Source organism: Bombus vosnesenskii, unplaced genomic scaffold, assembly GCF_011952255.1.
Source record: "Bombus vosnesenskii isolate JDL3184/JDL3185 unplaced genomic scaffold, Bvos_JDL3184-5_v1.1 scf7180000013262, whole genome shotgun sequence".
Lineage (NCBI taxonomy): Eukaryota > Metazoa > Arthropoda > Insecta > Hymenoptera > Apidae > Bombus > Bombus vosnesenskii.
Genome location: NW_022882922.1, coordinates 4,060,519 through 4,077,115, shown reverse-complemented (window position 1 = coordinate 4,077,115; position 16,597 = coordinate 4,060,519). Strand labels below are relative to the sequence as shown.

Here is a 16,597-nt window from a genome sequence, read left to right as displayed (position 1 = left end):
TGCTATAACGACTGAATAAAACCTTAACAATCATAACACGCAGACCCGTAGGTTTCTTGCAACATCGATCTTATGGCACGACTAGCGCCCGGAGCTTCAAGGGCTTATTACGATCTGTCTTACCTTGAAAACCCATTACGCGCAACCGAACTTTTTTCGCGGTCATAAACTTTCGTTCCCTAAGAGTGACGATCCGTGCCAAGTCTCTAGCAATCGCTAGAGAAAGCATCTTCTTTTTCTTTTCATAATGCAGCGAGAGCGCAATACGTTCAACCTGCTGAAAATCGAATCGATGAATTGCGATCGAAGTTTCGTATCGTTGGCCGTATTACTCGCTATATATTATCGGATCGTTGTGTCGCGGCTCCTTCGATTAAAATTGTAAGTGGAAATTGCATTACTTCGTTTCTAAGCGATGGAAAATTTAAGAAGGTATCCGAGAACGTTGCTGTTCAGCCAATAAAACGAAGAAATAATTTCTAACGTACTCGTGCGTGCTGATTATTACGCAGAACTAAACAAAATCAGACGATTCCATTCGATAGGGCAAAATGTAATTGTCGAGTACACGATCCAAAGCAACCGATGATCCTTTCATTCCGTTACTTTTTGCACCAGTAAGAGTACAACGAATGAAATGAAATTTTCCACGAATAAATTTAATTAAACCTTCGGTAAATACGTAAGACGTGTATAATATTAGAATAAGGAAAGAATTTTGCCATTGGGTTCGCTTAATCCATTAATTGAAATCAATCAATTTAAAATTGATTAAAAGGTTTCCGATTCGACCATTTCGATGATATTCCTTTAAATCTATATTATATTTTTACTAGCATCTTATATTTAAAAAATTTACGAGAACAAAGAGTTTAATACCGACATATTTAATTCGAATAACACAGTACTTTTATATAAAAATTATTCCGATTCGACGATTTCAATATCCGTTATAACTGAGAATGAGTTAAATAATAATGCTTCGAGTGTAATCAATTGTCAAAAAATTTGATAATACGAAAAAGGCGAACGAACAAATATTCAAAAAGCGAAGAGCGTCGGGAAAATGCGCGACAAATGACCAAGCATCGATCACAACGAACAATCATTTCACACTACATACTCTATGAAATAAAACGAACATTGCAATCGACGTTTATTACATTTTCATTACTTCGCTACTAATGTATTTTTACAGTTTCTATCCAATTTGCACATCGTTAATGATCTGATAAATATTTTCAAAGTAATCGGATATATCCATGTGCTCGCAGACAGAAACATACTCGATAATCATTTGAATTTATATTTATTTCTTTCTTCTTATCTCGCTTTACCAACTAATTTCAGGAACAGGAAAACAACGAAACCATCGATATATGAATAAAATAATTTACAGTTTCCATTTATTTATCGACCGTCCAATATTTCAAATTAGAAATTAACGGTACAATTTCGTCGTTTCATATTGCTATTATATACTTTTAATAAATCATTGTTTTGTTCGATTTTAAACAGCAATATCGTAAATAAGATGACAGGACGGAATGCAATCTCGTTTCTTCGTCGTTCAATTTCAAAGAGAAAGTGCCTAACCTTGTTTACCACCTACGAGTAGGAGGTATGCTTAATTGTATAATTACAAAGTCGATGAAACTCTTTTAAATCCAAAGAGTTTTAAGAAAGACTGGCAAATATGTGTACATCCTCTGACTTATACGATGTTATAAAGGGAAAAAATAATCAAACGTTTCTTCAAAAGATAACACCATCGCGGGGAAACGTTCTCGGGTTGCCTCGGATACCACCACAACGAGCATTTAAATTTGAAAACGGTTCGTATATAAACACGCGGCTGAAACAAAGCATTTATATAAATAATCATTCGCGTAGATGATACTCGACCGCGGTCAGCTACGTTTAATTATGCAGAACCTCGCGGAAACCCATTTGCTCGGCAGAAAGCGACGCGTCGATTTTATTCGATGCCGCCCGCCCATCACTGGCAAATCGTATTAATCTTCTTTACTTTACATTAGCGACGATGGTATTTACATTCAGATGTTATAATGAAAAGTTGACCGAGCCGAAGCTAGCTACGCCGCGAACGTAAACACGTTTCGTATAATTATTCTGTTTACAAGCAGGGATGGCACTTGCTACTTCTTAGAAAGGGAGTTTGTTAGAGAAAGAACAGAGTATGTATGTATCGATGCATGCACGTATACATGTACGAGTAAACCATGTGTGTTGGAAAATAAAAATCGAACGTCATTCATGGACGAAGAGTCGATGAATCCATTTTTTGCATTTGACTTTGCGAAATATTCTTTCTCTTCGTTGATACACACGTGTGTACATTATGAATACACGATTATCGACGAGCCTAAGTTTATCCGTCTTGAGAATACTTCGAAATCCGTGAAAATTGAGGTCACAATCGATCGATAGGGAAGAACGAACCTCGATTCATTGAATCGCAAATGCTTTCGATAAACGTAGTTTCCGATCTAATAATACGTTTAATAATACAGACTAATTTTCTAACCTGTACGCGCAACGATAGTTGTGAATTCCGCTAATTCTCTAGGATACTTTATCAGTCGAGTTTGTTTCACGATGACAAGTATACCGGTCGAAACTGCACAGCGTTTCGATATGCCTCGAAAGATCATCGCGTGATCAAACAGTCCGTCAGAAATACGTACATCGATTGGCAGTTACCTGCACCGAAGCGTTACGACGAGCCGCGGACGTCGCGTCGCGGCGTCGTCCGAATATTTCGAGCGTAAAACTCGGCAAACTTTTTTCTCCAGCGCTGTCGCCGCGATCAAGATAAACGCCCGAAAAACTTGGGGTTCAAGGACTTTCGACCTGGAGTCAACGTACACCAAGACATACCGACACGTCGCTGCGAGTTCTTTCGATTAAAACATCTCACATCGAGAAAGACCGCACAAGTTACCGGTTTTTCGTCGTTGGAAACGATCCACAGGATGGAAATTATCCGAACGAATCGCGTACGATCACGAGAAACACCAAAAACACTGTCACACCACCGCGCGAACATACGACGACACTACGAACCAGTGGAACCGGATACTCGAACCACTGTACACATCGATGCGCCACTTACCGCGCGTGATTCTTTCGATCGCTTCGAAACGGTGACAGGCGAGCGAGAATTTTCAACGGCAGGTCGGCCAACTTTTTGAATGGTCACATTTTCCCGCTGACCGGCTACTCGAACGGGAACACACGACATAGACGCGATGCTTGCTTGCCGCAAACTGACAACGCGGGACAATGCTAACCGGCCGAGACCGACCGAGCGCGCACGGAAATGGCCGACCGAGTCGCGAGTATTACGTGCGTCGCGTCGACCGATTGACGGACGCGGGGCTATTGATATTTCCATGCTTCTGCTAATCCTTTCTGTCGGCGGTTGAACCGACGCGAATTAAATTCTTTCCTCTCCTGGAAAATAGAGATGCTCTCGCAGGTTCCCTCCTCTCTTCGACTTCTCGAGCGCGAAGGCCAGCTAATTAGCGGCTGTGTGGAAACGTCTCAGTTCTACCTGTCTTCTCGCGATTACGCACGATTACGCACGGTTACACACGCGTTCTCCCATATACGTACAAGAAACGAACTCAAATTTCGTTTTCGAAATCTTTCACGATACGTACATATATCCGATTTGTACAACTATGGACTTTAAATATTTTGCTATTAAAGTTTAAACGTATACTGAAACAGATAATTTGCTCGGAAATTTTCCGCAAACAGAAGGAAGTACAAAGATCACGAAAAGAAAGGTACTACATATTTATCGACTCGTATTTTCTATTTTGCGTTCCATATAATTTTACACTTGAAATGTTTCATTGATAGGAACGATGATGACAAATATACGTGTAACGACACTGTACAACGCACATATTCTACAGCGAAGCGTAGCATTATAAACATGCGACCTAGATGACATATATATGGAATTTAGTTTGCGAAGATGACACATTTTTATTAGAATTTTGAATCGAGAAGGGTACACTGAAATTTTCAGTACACTGATTTCAGTGTTTTATTCGTCATTAAACCGTCCCGTCGTCGCTATCTCGCGGTCAACTCTTTTTTCTCTTTGCCATCGTAGATGTCACGGTGACAAATGGCACGAGGTATGGCACTCGAGGTTAATGACAAACTTTCCTCGCTGTATCGAATGGAGGAAGAAGAGGAAGAGCGGTAAATTTTATTCGTTTCCAATTTCCAAGAACCACTGTTGCGCGCAAAATAGCTGCTATATCGCCAGCCATTAGATCAAGATGTACAAAACGAACAATTTTATGGAAGGGAAGATGAAGCGAGACAAAACAAATACAACGATTCGTACGAAGAATCGGAAAACGCTGGGGAGAGGAGGAGAGGAAACAAGAGAAAACGATCGAATGTTAGAAAAATACGTTGAACAAAACGCTTGAAAGTTCGTTTATTTTTATTTTTACGAACAAACCACTTCTGCCATGTATCGTTCGTTGCGCGAACGAAAGCAAAACGTAGAAACGATTTTTGTAAAATCGTTTGAAATAATAATCTAACATGCTGTGCCAGGTCGAAAATTCTAATCGGATCGCTTAACGAAACTACGGATTAACTTAACGAAAGTTTCCACGATTGTTCGCGTGGCCAAAGGTATTTTTACATCGTCAGTCAACGACGTTCTTCCAAAATCACGTAGGAAGAGGCTAGCGCGTGTAAATACACGTGTAATTTTCAATTTAGTTGCAGGCAACGAATCGATTGAAATAAGGTTTCGCTTTTACTCGTTTTATGATCTGATTTGTCCGTCGACTCATCGACGCATCCACCGATATCAATTTGTTCGCGTATATGATTGCTTTTATCAGACATTACAAGACACGTACATGACATCGTATATCTCGAAAGTATTCTACCAAGACCGAGGTTGGTACATCCGTTACACGCTCGATATCGATGCGGTATTGGAATGAAAGATTTGGTTCCATCCGCGGATACGTAGGTGCCTTCGGCGTGCACCGGATAGAGACGTCTACGTTGCCGCGTATCGGCCACTCCTAAGTTATACAGTTAGCGGCAGCAGTCAATGCCGATAAACCGGTCGTGAAAATAAAGCATTTGAAATTAGCCAGACGAGCGTGTTCTTCTTCCCGTGCACGCGCACGAAACGAGAAACGAAACGACCGGCCAGAGGAAAGGCTTGGAGGAAGTGGAGGGACTTTGAAGTCGAAAATAGCCAAAAATCCAGCAGCCTGCACAGACTAACGCGGTTCTCCGCGCTACGCGACGGCCTCTTCCCTCACGGTCGCCATGGCTAGAAAAGTAACGGTGCCCAACGATCGTTGAACTTGCTACGATGTGACGGCCGGAGCCATTAAAGACAGGCCAAACAGAATATGGGATTCATTGTCAGCGCGAGAACGATCGTTCGACTCGGCTGACTCGGGAAACGCCGCGCTGCCTGCAGCCTTCTTCCTCTCTATCTGACCGTGCCGCGCCGAGAACATAACGATGCGATAAGATACGCGAATTTATTGAAGTGTAAAGCCTGCAAATTATCAACCACCGCACGGCCACGACGACGACTGGTCTTCGGCCATTGGCGGAGTTTATCGCGATCCGTGGAACGGCCAATATAACTGGAGGAAAGGGTACGCGAACCAGCCTCCGCCAAGATTGACGCGATGATATTCAAGACTGCACAAGACTTACAAGTTGCGTAATACGTAGAGTAGTCGCGATCTGCGTTTAGACGGTAGTAAGACCAGCGATACGCGTGTGCTTCGAGTTCGAGCGGTTCGAGCGGTTCGAGCGGTTCGAACGGTCGATCGATAGCTTGGCGGACAGAACGATTTTGTCAACCGAGCACAGCGGTATTTTTCTATCTATTATCTATCGTTCGAGAATAGCTTTATACAGGACCTTGCACGAAATCAAAGCACGCTGTATCTTCAAAAAAAGGGAAGAAATGTTTTCGATGACTGCTAACCTCGATATAAATTGCGAACAATAGGACAAAGAATCTTTGTCTTTCGAGTATCGACTATCAAGGTGTTCGATGACGCGTTTCATCGGGAACTGAAAAATTACGGAAAGAAACGTAACTCGTAGATTACATGGGGGAAAGAATAATGGGAAAATTATCTTTTTAACGTGTCCAAATAAAGCTCGCCTTCGATTTAATCACCATCGTTGAGGAAGCTCATTGTTTCATCTTGCTCGTCCAGATGCGAAATAACGTACACCACGTATGTATACTTGGCAGTATCTTAGTTGCCATCATCGAACGAAACGCATAGCCGACGTATTGCGCAAAGTCATGAATATTTATGCCCACGGTACTACCGTACCATCGAACGTCTTCCCCTGAAAAATTCGCCACGACGAGAATCGAAACGGTCGCTACCCGCGTTAATGACAGACATTAACGCGTATATTAACGAAAATGACTGACAATAACGTCTCATTGTTCTTGCGACACGGCCGTAGCGTTGTGTCTAAAAGTGGTCATTCCACTTTCTAATTCCATCTAACGAGACGACGAGCTTTTATAAATTCTATTATCCGCAATCGGCCTGCAGCGTCGCAATTATTGGTGAAATTTATTACCGTCTACCGCGAGCGAGGACAATTCGGGAGGGATCTATCTCCGATGTCGTTCGTCAAGCAACATATTGTCGTAATAAGATGCTTCTTCGCGTAATACGCCCGCCGTTTATAAAGCGTTCGCGTTAAATAAATGGCGGGCGCAAATTACGGGAAGTAATCACGCGTCGTTCGAAGCGATCGTCTCCGCGATAACAGCTCCGGCGCCCGTTTACAACGGACAAGGTGTAGTTCGTGTAACTTTTAAAAACCTTTTTATCGATCTGTAACGACCATGTAGCTAGCTTTTTCTACCCTTTCTCAGCCTCTCGTTGTCGCTTTTTTCTTTTTTTTCTTTCGCCTCTTTACATCGAATATTCGATCTTGCCTGTCAGATCGATGACAGGTATCGCGTGTACGAAGTGCGAGTGATTTGTTTTTGAAGCCAGACGTCGTTAAGCCAGATTTAATTAAAACGTGTTATTGTAGTAACCAGTGTATACTGGATTAGACAGCGTGTACGAGTAGGAATATGTGCGGCACGTAAACGCGCGTGATCGTTTTGCCATAAGGATGTTCCATTCACTAACGCACCGGCGAGAAAATCCATAGAATATACCGTATAAACAACTTTCTGCCACGGCCAAGTATCGAACAGTGCCATCGATAAGTGTGCCTGCTGTTCGCTCTCTACATTCATATGCAACCTGATTCTACTTACCGATGCCACTTACACCCGGACCTAGATACTTTACTGTTGGATATCCTTACTCCACTTTGCCGTTTTATTTAGATCGGTTTTAGTTGAAATAAACTTTACTTATTTATCGAGTAAGCATCAACGCGCGTTAACGGTGATGCGTTATCAATTGAAATCGAATCGTCAATTTAGACAACGTACGTTAGGTACAAGTTCATTAGCGGACGCGTACATTTATCGTCGTTATACGCGAAAGTGTGCTACTTTTTGGAACAGTTGCAACGCTTTTATCAGCAGCAATCATACGTTTAACGACAAGCGCCTAAAGTCGAGATTTCTATCGGAATCGTCGTCGTCTTCGTACTCTTGTCTCTTTCGGTCAAGGTGAAAGCAAAAATAAAAATAAAAACAAAAACGAAAACAAAAGTCCACGCGCACATCGAAACCTCGTTTATCTTTAGAAAAAGTCGGCGGTATGATTAACAAGTAGCGTCCACAGTAGCGTAATGACCCAAATTATGCGACGCGCGTATCCGACACAAGGTTCACCGGATGTTCGTGTAGCCAGCACGCGCACGCGATACTCGAGCTATCGACGGAATCGTGACACGGTGGAAAATATCGATGGTTAACGGAAGAACGCGGAAACTTTGACAGTCTGGGAACATTCAGCGCGCTACCTTTTCAAATTGCCACGCGAAACGACTGTACGGAGGAAAGAAAAGGACAAAAGTGGACGAGAGGTTGACGGAAGGAGGACAGGAGCGTCGAGTCGGCTTCGTAGGTTTCCTCGAGGGCCCACGATTCATCCTCCCGATCGTGTGGCCGGATTCCGCCAACGCTCACGGCATTCGTATTTCATGCCATGCATGCGCAGCAGATATACCAAAGAGAAACGAGCGGCTGAGAAAGAGGAAAGAAAAGGAAAAAGGATAAAAGACGTTGGTGGAGAACACGCGAGAACGCGAACAGAACAGACGGATGCGATGAACGGGAAAACGAAGGAGGGAGCTAGGTCGGCATTTCAAATCACTCGGCAGGCTCGCGCGTTTGAATAAATCTAACGGTGAACATCCGCGAGGAGATGCGAAACGAAGTAGTCACGGAGTGGACGATGAAACGGTTGGATTTGGAATTGGAGAATCGATCGGAAATCGAAGAAAACCAGTCGACGATTTAAAATCAGAGTAGTAAATATCCGATCTATACCTATATCTAAATTGCCATCTCTCGCAATTGCTGCTTGCAATTCCGTTATCGCTATCTACGTTTAAACGACTTGGAAAATTAATTCGCCCGACGAATGACCAACGAATTTGGAACCGTTGCCTCCTGTTACCAACAATTTCTTCTTACGATTTCTACTACGAAGGTCCACGTTGATACGTATTTATACACGTAATATCTAGATTGAGATTATATTCGGAAAATAAGATTTCTATCGTGTTTCCCTTGTCCTATCGAACAATTTTTATGGAAATTTAGGAAAAAGAGGGGGGATCGCAAGTTACTCGACTATCGTAAAAGCAAATTACGTTGGTAGAATGTAGGGCTGTGGCTAATTTATAATCGGCGACGTCGCGTGTAAACGGTTCTTAAAGGACTCTTACGCGTGTTGCGTTAGGATGCGTGGGGAAACGAGCACTGGATGCACACGCTGCTACCGGTCGGCAATACGACTTCCCTCGATGCTCGCGGCAGCAATAAAATCTCCTACGGATTCGGACTTTCTCCCGGTTTGACAGGTGGATTGGCGAGATTCGTTGCGCGACTTGTTAGAAGAGGGAGAGGGGCAGCAGGTTGTAAAGAAAGGTAGACACGGAAACGACGGATTTGGCAGAGTTTGAATCAATAATATAATTATAGAATACGAAATAAGATTATATCGACGAAAAAGCTTCGAGTTACCTACGATACAGGGAAACGTACTTAGCATCTATATCGAAGAAACATAAAAATTCCAGATTTGCTTTATAAGAAACAATACTTGTCTACTTGTCGATACAAGCTCTATCGATAAACGTCAAGGTTTTCGCAATGCGTATTTCTACCGCCACGTAGAGGCGGACGCGACGTATGCATATGCAGTTTCGATATCATAGGAATCGAATAAAAGTACAGAGAAGTATCGATAAAAGCAGAAAGGGTCGTAAACTTTCTCCGGATATGAAGTTTCGAGAGAAAACAAAGTGATCTGAAAAAATTCAATAAAGGATAGGGTGGCATGGTCGGAAACAGACCCACGGATGAAACGGAATTCGATCGTGCGTGCTCGCTATACCAAACGAAAGCGCGTTAATTGCGGACGTAACTGGCGCGGCGCGTTGCGATTCTTTCATTAGTCCCGTTTACACGGCCAACGAAGCGGATAAGCGTCGATCGAATTATATTTTCGCCTTCGTTGTAATATGATATCCCGCTGCACTCCTTTATGAAAAAATCTAGATCTCGCGGTGTAGAAACAGAGAAGCGTTTCGAATTCGTAGTCGAACGACCGTTCGCACTTTCACGAACAACGAAAGTAAGTGTTAATTTTTTGTCACAAGGTTGCGCGTCCATGTGGAATAATTCTCGGACTCGACTAAAATCGAATTGTAGAAATTGGGTACGATCGAACCGAATAATTTTGAGAACTATTCGGCAAAACAGGTAATCAAAGTTCTACGGTGGTTGCAAATTTTAAATCGTTTGATATCACAAATCTTAATACTACGCTAATCGTACACGCGACGTTATACATGTACGTGTTGATGTCATTCCACGGCACGAAATCCAGACATGCCAACAGTACTCGCTGGCATCTAAAATTTATCTCTACATTTATCGTTAGCGTGCATAACACCGATTTTATACTATAATTTGGCATCGGTGCGTATTTAATAAACAGGCACCCGTATAAAGACATTTGGTATTTTTACCGAATAGCGAATATTATTCGGTCTCGGTATAAATTAATATCAATAGGTATACAGGCGGATATAGTTTTCCCAACTGTCCTCGTTATGGATTTTACTATTTAAGTAAAATAATTCCCGTATCTAGTAACGCGACACAAACTGGACAAAAACTTGTGACTTATTCTTGCAGTAAAAACGATATAATTAATATAATAGAATATAATAATAGAATGTAATAGAAAAACAATCGATAGCAAGCGTTACTTTAATATCGTAACGATCTAGATCATTTTATAGCGTAAATTTACCTTGATTTCAAATTTTCTAATTAATCGTGGTAATTAACTAATTCTAATAATAATAATAATAATAATAATAATAATAATAATAATAATGGCTAATTATGGAAATATGGGTATCTACTATATATCTAGGTAAAGAAACGAAAGTAGAGATTACGTTCGAAAAATAATCCTGTACGTACGATCGGTCGAAAACGTCGCTGAGAAAAGACGACCAATCGTTAACGCGTGTATAAAAGCCGGGTGTAACCCACCATCTCACGGGTTACGCGTTACACAGGTGTGAATCTCGTTCGTTCAACTTGTTTCGACTCACTGGTCGAAGCGAGTCAAAGTGGAAATATCGGAGATTGCGAGCTCGTGTAACGGGGGACAAGGACGGTACGACGCTAGTCCAGTCGGCCTCGAAAACCTCCGTATGCCGTTATTATTCCACGGCACCCGTTACTCGGCGACTCGGCGACTCCGGCGACTCGGCGAGGGAATAAAAAGAAGAGCGTGCCGCGGAGTCACTAGGTTTATGTTTATAGTTCATACCTCGCGTATATGCCGTGCCGCGCGGGTCCAACGTTTCTCGGTCTGCTCGTCGGTCGGGGCTTTTTGCCGATGAATCGCGTGCTGCTCTCGTATCTCGTAACCGGACAGGATACTGGACGCATTTCTTCGGAGAAAACGAATGAAATTCATCGGAAGTATCTCTCGAGTATTCCATTTAGAATTTATCGAAATTCACGGGATAATACGACGATATCCGAAAGAAGGGAAAAGTACCAAAAGGATACGAATCGAATCGAATCTTCAAGCGAAACATTAGAATATCGAAAATTACCATAGAAATTATCGAAAGTATCATTGAAAATTTGGGGGAAATTTTGGTGAAGAGTCGTCACTTTTGAGGTAATTCGCGGAGATTGATACAAAAATCTCTCAAAACAAGATGGATCGATATTAACGTAAAAGAGAAAAAAAGTAATCCAAGTATACGGAACTATACGCAAGTGAAAGTATTTCTCTTCAAATATTCTCGGGCATCGAACGACTCGTCTACGTTTCTGTCGAACCACCACCTGTTTTCCCCGCTTTGCATTCCTTTGCCGTCCGCACTACGATCAGCCCGTTTACGCTCGCCGTTGCTATTACCAGCAACAACAAGAAATATTTCGACGCGAGCCGAATTGCAAAATCCTCCGCAGAGACATTTTTCTTCCCTTCCTCGTTAGCTCCAGCCCACGGAAGTTGCCACCGTCTAGTCTGCGAGCCGGCCGCGGTCGGCGTCGTTTTTATTTTTCCCCTGGCGATGCCGGAAAGAAATTACCGAATGCCGCGGGTGCGACGTTGGAGAGCGAAGTTGGAAAGGGCCGCGAGTCCTTAGCCCGGAATCATTTAAGACAGGGGAAACGCATCGTAAACCGACGACTTTTCTCTCCATCCTGTCCCGGCGAAAGGAACGAAGAACTTGCGTCGTCGCTCCGGTCCGCGAGACGTGGTCGATAGAGCTGCGCAAAACTTTTTCTCTCCTCTTCTTATCAACGCGACGCGTTTCTTGCAAAGCGATACGATATTAGACGAGCATAAAATCTCATACTCGACATCTTAATATTTTAAATAACGTTTAATCTAAACATCGATTTTCAAGGCCTCGCTTTAAGAGTTCCACGTGACGAGCCATAACCGATAATCCAAGCTCTCTCATCTTTCGAAACGATATTCTACTTCTACGAATATGTCGTACTACGTAATCGCTGTAGTCAATAATTGGCCAAATATTATTTCGCCTAGTCGTCGCGACGATTTTAAAAACGATTTTGTAAAACGTCCGAAACGCATAAAGTTTCGATAGACGCCGATCGATATTGTTCGCGCGCCTGATATTCCAAAATCCATAACTCGAAGTACAATATCTACGAACGACTTTATTTCTTGGAGCGACATACGCATCAGGGTTCAAAGTTCTTAGAAATAAATCACCGAGTTGGCTACGCGTGTTCCAAAAAAATATAAAAGAGTTTTAAAGCGAAAATCGCTGTTGTATATGTTTCGATAGTAATTTACAGTAGAAGGAACAGGGTTGAACATACACGTGGCAGAAAAGCCTCTAATAAACATATGAAAAACAGTAAACAATTAACTACGTCGGCTGATATCGAAATTCTACCGTGTATTTTCAAAATTAGGTACTTCGCGCTACGGTCCGAGTTTATAAGCGAATTTACACGAAACAACGATTAAACGAAACTCTGCGACTAACTCTGTGAAACTTAGTTCGTGGCGCAGTCGCGATATACGTAGTTTCGATTCGCGTGACGCGAAACGACCGGACGAAGATTAGCGGACCGGCAATGAAACGAAATAAAAAGTGGGCGAAAAAGAAGAAATATAAAAAAGAAAGCTCGAGTGACACCGGTCGTCGTAGATCAAGCCGAGTCACCGTGGCATGCGTAAGGCGTAAGCGGCTTTCGCCGACCGATATCATCGGCGCTACATGGACTTAACGTGGGTGGCAAGAAGACCGTGTTACGTGTATGCCGATAGCGTGTTCCTCGTTGTCCTCGGCATCCAGGCGGATTTACAGGACCTCGCGACACGTGATACGTACTACACACAGCACGAAAGAACGATGGAAAAACAAAAGGAGAAACGCCAGGGGACAGGAAAAAATGAATCCTACCGGTCAGCCTTGGGTATCGAATTCGACCAGTCGATCGCTACCTTCCATCCAAAGGTATTACGCGTATACGCACTCGAGTCTCGAGTGCAATCGATATCGGCCTGATCGCATGTTACAACGAGTGTTTCGGTTTACGAACGACTACCATGGTCCGACGACGACGGATGAATTTTTATTTATTTTCAATTCCGATGGCGCTCGAGTTCGCCAACGGAATAGAGCTCGTCACGGAGACAGCCTCTTTCCACGTTACACCATTCCCTGATCGATTTATTTACTACGTAGAACGTTATCGGCAACTCCTTTATCTGTAAAATTAAAGATCGGTAAAACCGAATCGATGTTAACTGTTTTCTGATTTTCTGATTTTCTTCTTACTCGTATATACGTTTACGCGGTAGAAGAGAAAAGATTTTTCAACGAGAAAGTTATTACTTATCGCGTGTTTCAAATATCGACATCGCGAGTGCCTAATTAAGTACTCAACCTGTCTTCTCCGATTCTCCAATTAACAGTCAAGGAGCCCGTTGGAAAAGAATCGGGGCTAAAAATAAAATATCCAATTGATTTTTTTTTTTTATAAACTGTGCCGAGAAACGCAAAGAAATTCGTTTCAAACTTTATAATAAAAATACGTATTGTTCTCGCGATCTACCTACGATTTAGGTTGCAAAAAGAAAATTGAAAATATCACAGGCATAAGAAAAATGAAACGATTTAGAAAATCTTCGCAAAAGATGCAGCAAGAACATAGGATGAGAAAGAGACGAGAATGGACCGACGGATTTATCAAAGAAACGTTCGCTTGGGAATAACGATATTTACGCGCATTGTTATGAAACGAAACGTTAATTGAAGAAAAAATAAATAAAAAGAGGAAAAGAGCGAAGAAAGCAAAAGAGAAGGGAGGAAACAAAGGGGTCGGAAGTTATTTCACTAAAGCGTCGCAGTCGTCTACGAGACGAGTTTTAATTTCGCACCGGTTAACCGGTATGCTTTTGTTTTTATTTCCATGGAAAACAGCTTAACCGTAGAGCTTTTTAACGGCCCTTTTTCGCCTCGAACCATCGTGCTTAAAAATTACATATTCACCTTGCGACGATACATAATCTTCCGACGCTTTTGTCTTATCTTGTTTCGTTCACACTCTTTTTTATCGGCGGCGCGGTTTAATCGCCGATAAGAACCATCCTCTGTTTTATCGGCTCTAATTTCGAGAAAATGCTTAAACCCGTTCACCAGGTGTCGTACGTCATCAAGGTGATGTTATCAACCTCGGCACAGCTGATAATAAACATCGTGATTCTTCGATCGAGCTTCTAAATTATTAAAATAATAGTAAATTTGTTATTATTTCCTCGAGTATTATCTCGAACTCGTTGTTTTAAAGATTATCGACATGTCGTATCGTCGATAGGCTAAGTTTAAACAAGAAAGTCGATATATGTATACCGGTGATATTCAAATATACGTAGAAAATGTATCTCTAATTTACTGAATTTAAAAATATCCTCGTAACATAGACCGAAAGGATCGTTAAGAGATCTGTAATTATTATTTCTATACTTTTGCTCCGAATAAGACTATCCTATTAAAATTCCCTTTTTCTGTTAAAGGCATTTCTGGCAAAGTAGAATGTTCGCTAACGATAACTGGCGCGCCAATCGTACCGACGTATGCTTTTTTATTTGTTTAATGGATAATTCGAAGATAATATACGCGATATTTTACATCACCCTTTGAATCGAAAATAAAATAAGTAAAATCTAATTAAAGTTCGAAAAACGAATAACGAAGGGAAGAGAAAAAAAGATAAAAATAATCGTACTCGAAGAGAATATAAATAATTATAATATGTTCGAACAAAATGATTTTATTCGCGAATGAAATTCTCACGTTCTGCGAATAAATATTCTCACGCGATTCTGCTTCCAGTTAATGGATGAGAAATCACGCATTCTCGCGCCAACTTTACGCACGCCGTACGAGAAACAGTCGACGAACGATGCAATTTTTTCCGCGTTTCTCGTCGTCGCGTTGCGTCGCGCGCCATTTTTCGCCGGGGCCCGATAGGAACGTTTTCGTGGCGTCGCTCGAAGCGATGCAGGCTTTTCACATCGACGAATAAAAATCGCGTATCGACGCATGACGGCGAAACGGGAAAGAATATTATCCGTTTATGTGCAGACAGTCGCATAAATCCCAATTCGTCGTCGAACGATGAACCGAGAAATCCGCGCGTTATGGAAGGAACGCAAACTTTCAGCGAAATAGCGTTCTTTGACGCCGGACGGGCCAGTCGGATCATCTTGACTCATCGAGGAATCGGTAGAGGTCGTTCATTTCGCTAACAAGTCCAATTACTCGCAATTTTCTAACTTGAAAGCAAGCTTATCGATGATTCTTTAACGACTATTTATAAGAGGCAAGTACTTGAAAGGAATAACGAACCTTGGTACTTTTAGCGCCGAAATGTAACATACGTTTACACGATACGAATCATTTCTTGACAAATGTTCTTTCACGACGCACGAACTGTGCCACTGCTGTAAACGGCTAGGAATCATTTTATCGTATAAAATATAGCAAATTCGATGAAAGAATACCTTGTACGAAATATCGACACATTCGGAACCAGACGGGTATCAAACACCGGCGAACTTTACGGATCAATGTCGCGCTTCATTCTCGGTACACGTTAGACAGATGATACCGCGGTTTATCGCTTCCGGCATTACTTAGACTACGCGTCTAGAAATTTTCGAGTTCCTCTCAATTCCTGGTAGATGGGCGCGACAGCTGGTAGACTTGCGCGAACATGGATAGAAAATTGTCAAGTAGAAACGCCTTTCTTCTGAAATAAATCTCATTCGCGCATCGATCTCTCCTCCCACCATCTACTTTCGCCGCGTACACTACGCAAACCCTGGTCGCATACGATTCTACCGAAACTACCCTACCGATTAACGTTACTCCAACCACGATCGAGCAAGAAAATTGTCACATCTGCTTAACTATCCGCAAAATTAATCCAACGAACGCAAAACGCCCTGGAAAAAACATACTCGATCCGATCTGCCCTTTTCCTGCAGAGAACGTCGGAAGGAACCGAGTGGAACGTGCACGAATCACGATTCTTGGGTCCACCGAGTCGCTGCAACGGCCGGGGAAAATCGAGCGAAAAGAAAAAGAGCCACGATAGAAGAAAAGGACCCGGAGTATTTTCGCTTTATCGGATCGCGCCGCTTCATCGGCTCGAGCGCTCCGTTTGATGCTCGCTTCGACGAGAATCGAAGTTAATGGACGTGGGAGCCGTTATATAGCGTGCACCACCCACGCGAGTTCGCTCGCCTCGTCACGCTTTTAATCATCAGGGACAACGACGATGAAAAATCCAGGTCGTCAGGGG

At 42.4% G+C, this 16,597-nt stretch overlaps 1 protein-coding gene across 11 annotated transcripts in view; it reads right to left on the bottom strand.

Moving 5' to 3' along the window:
* Positions 1 to 16,597, bottom strand: part of LOC117231757 (probable Ras GTPase-activating protein) — a 252,226-nt gene that overhangs the window by 175,729 nt on the left and 59,900 nt on the right. For 5 of the 11 annotated variants that reach the window (XM_033490603.1, XM_033491043.1, XM_033491131.1 and 2 more), the window contains exon 1: positions 2,709 to 3,293. The exons of 5 other annotated variants lie outside the window; for them this stretch is intronic. The gene's annotated coding sequence lies outside the window, so the exon portion shown is untranslated. Of the gene's footprint in view, positions 1 to 2,708; positions 3,294 to 16,597 lie in introns of those variants that run through there. One more of the 11 variants, XM_033490688.1, reaches the window with a different exon arrangement.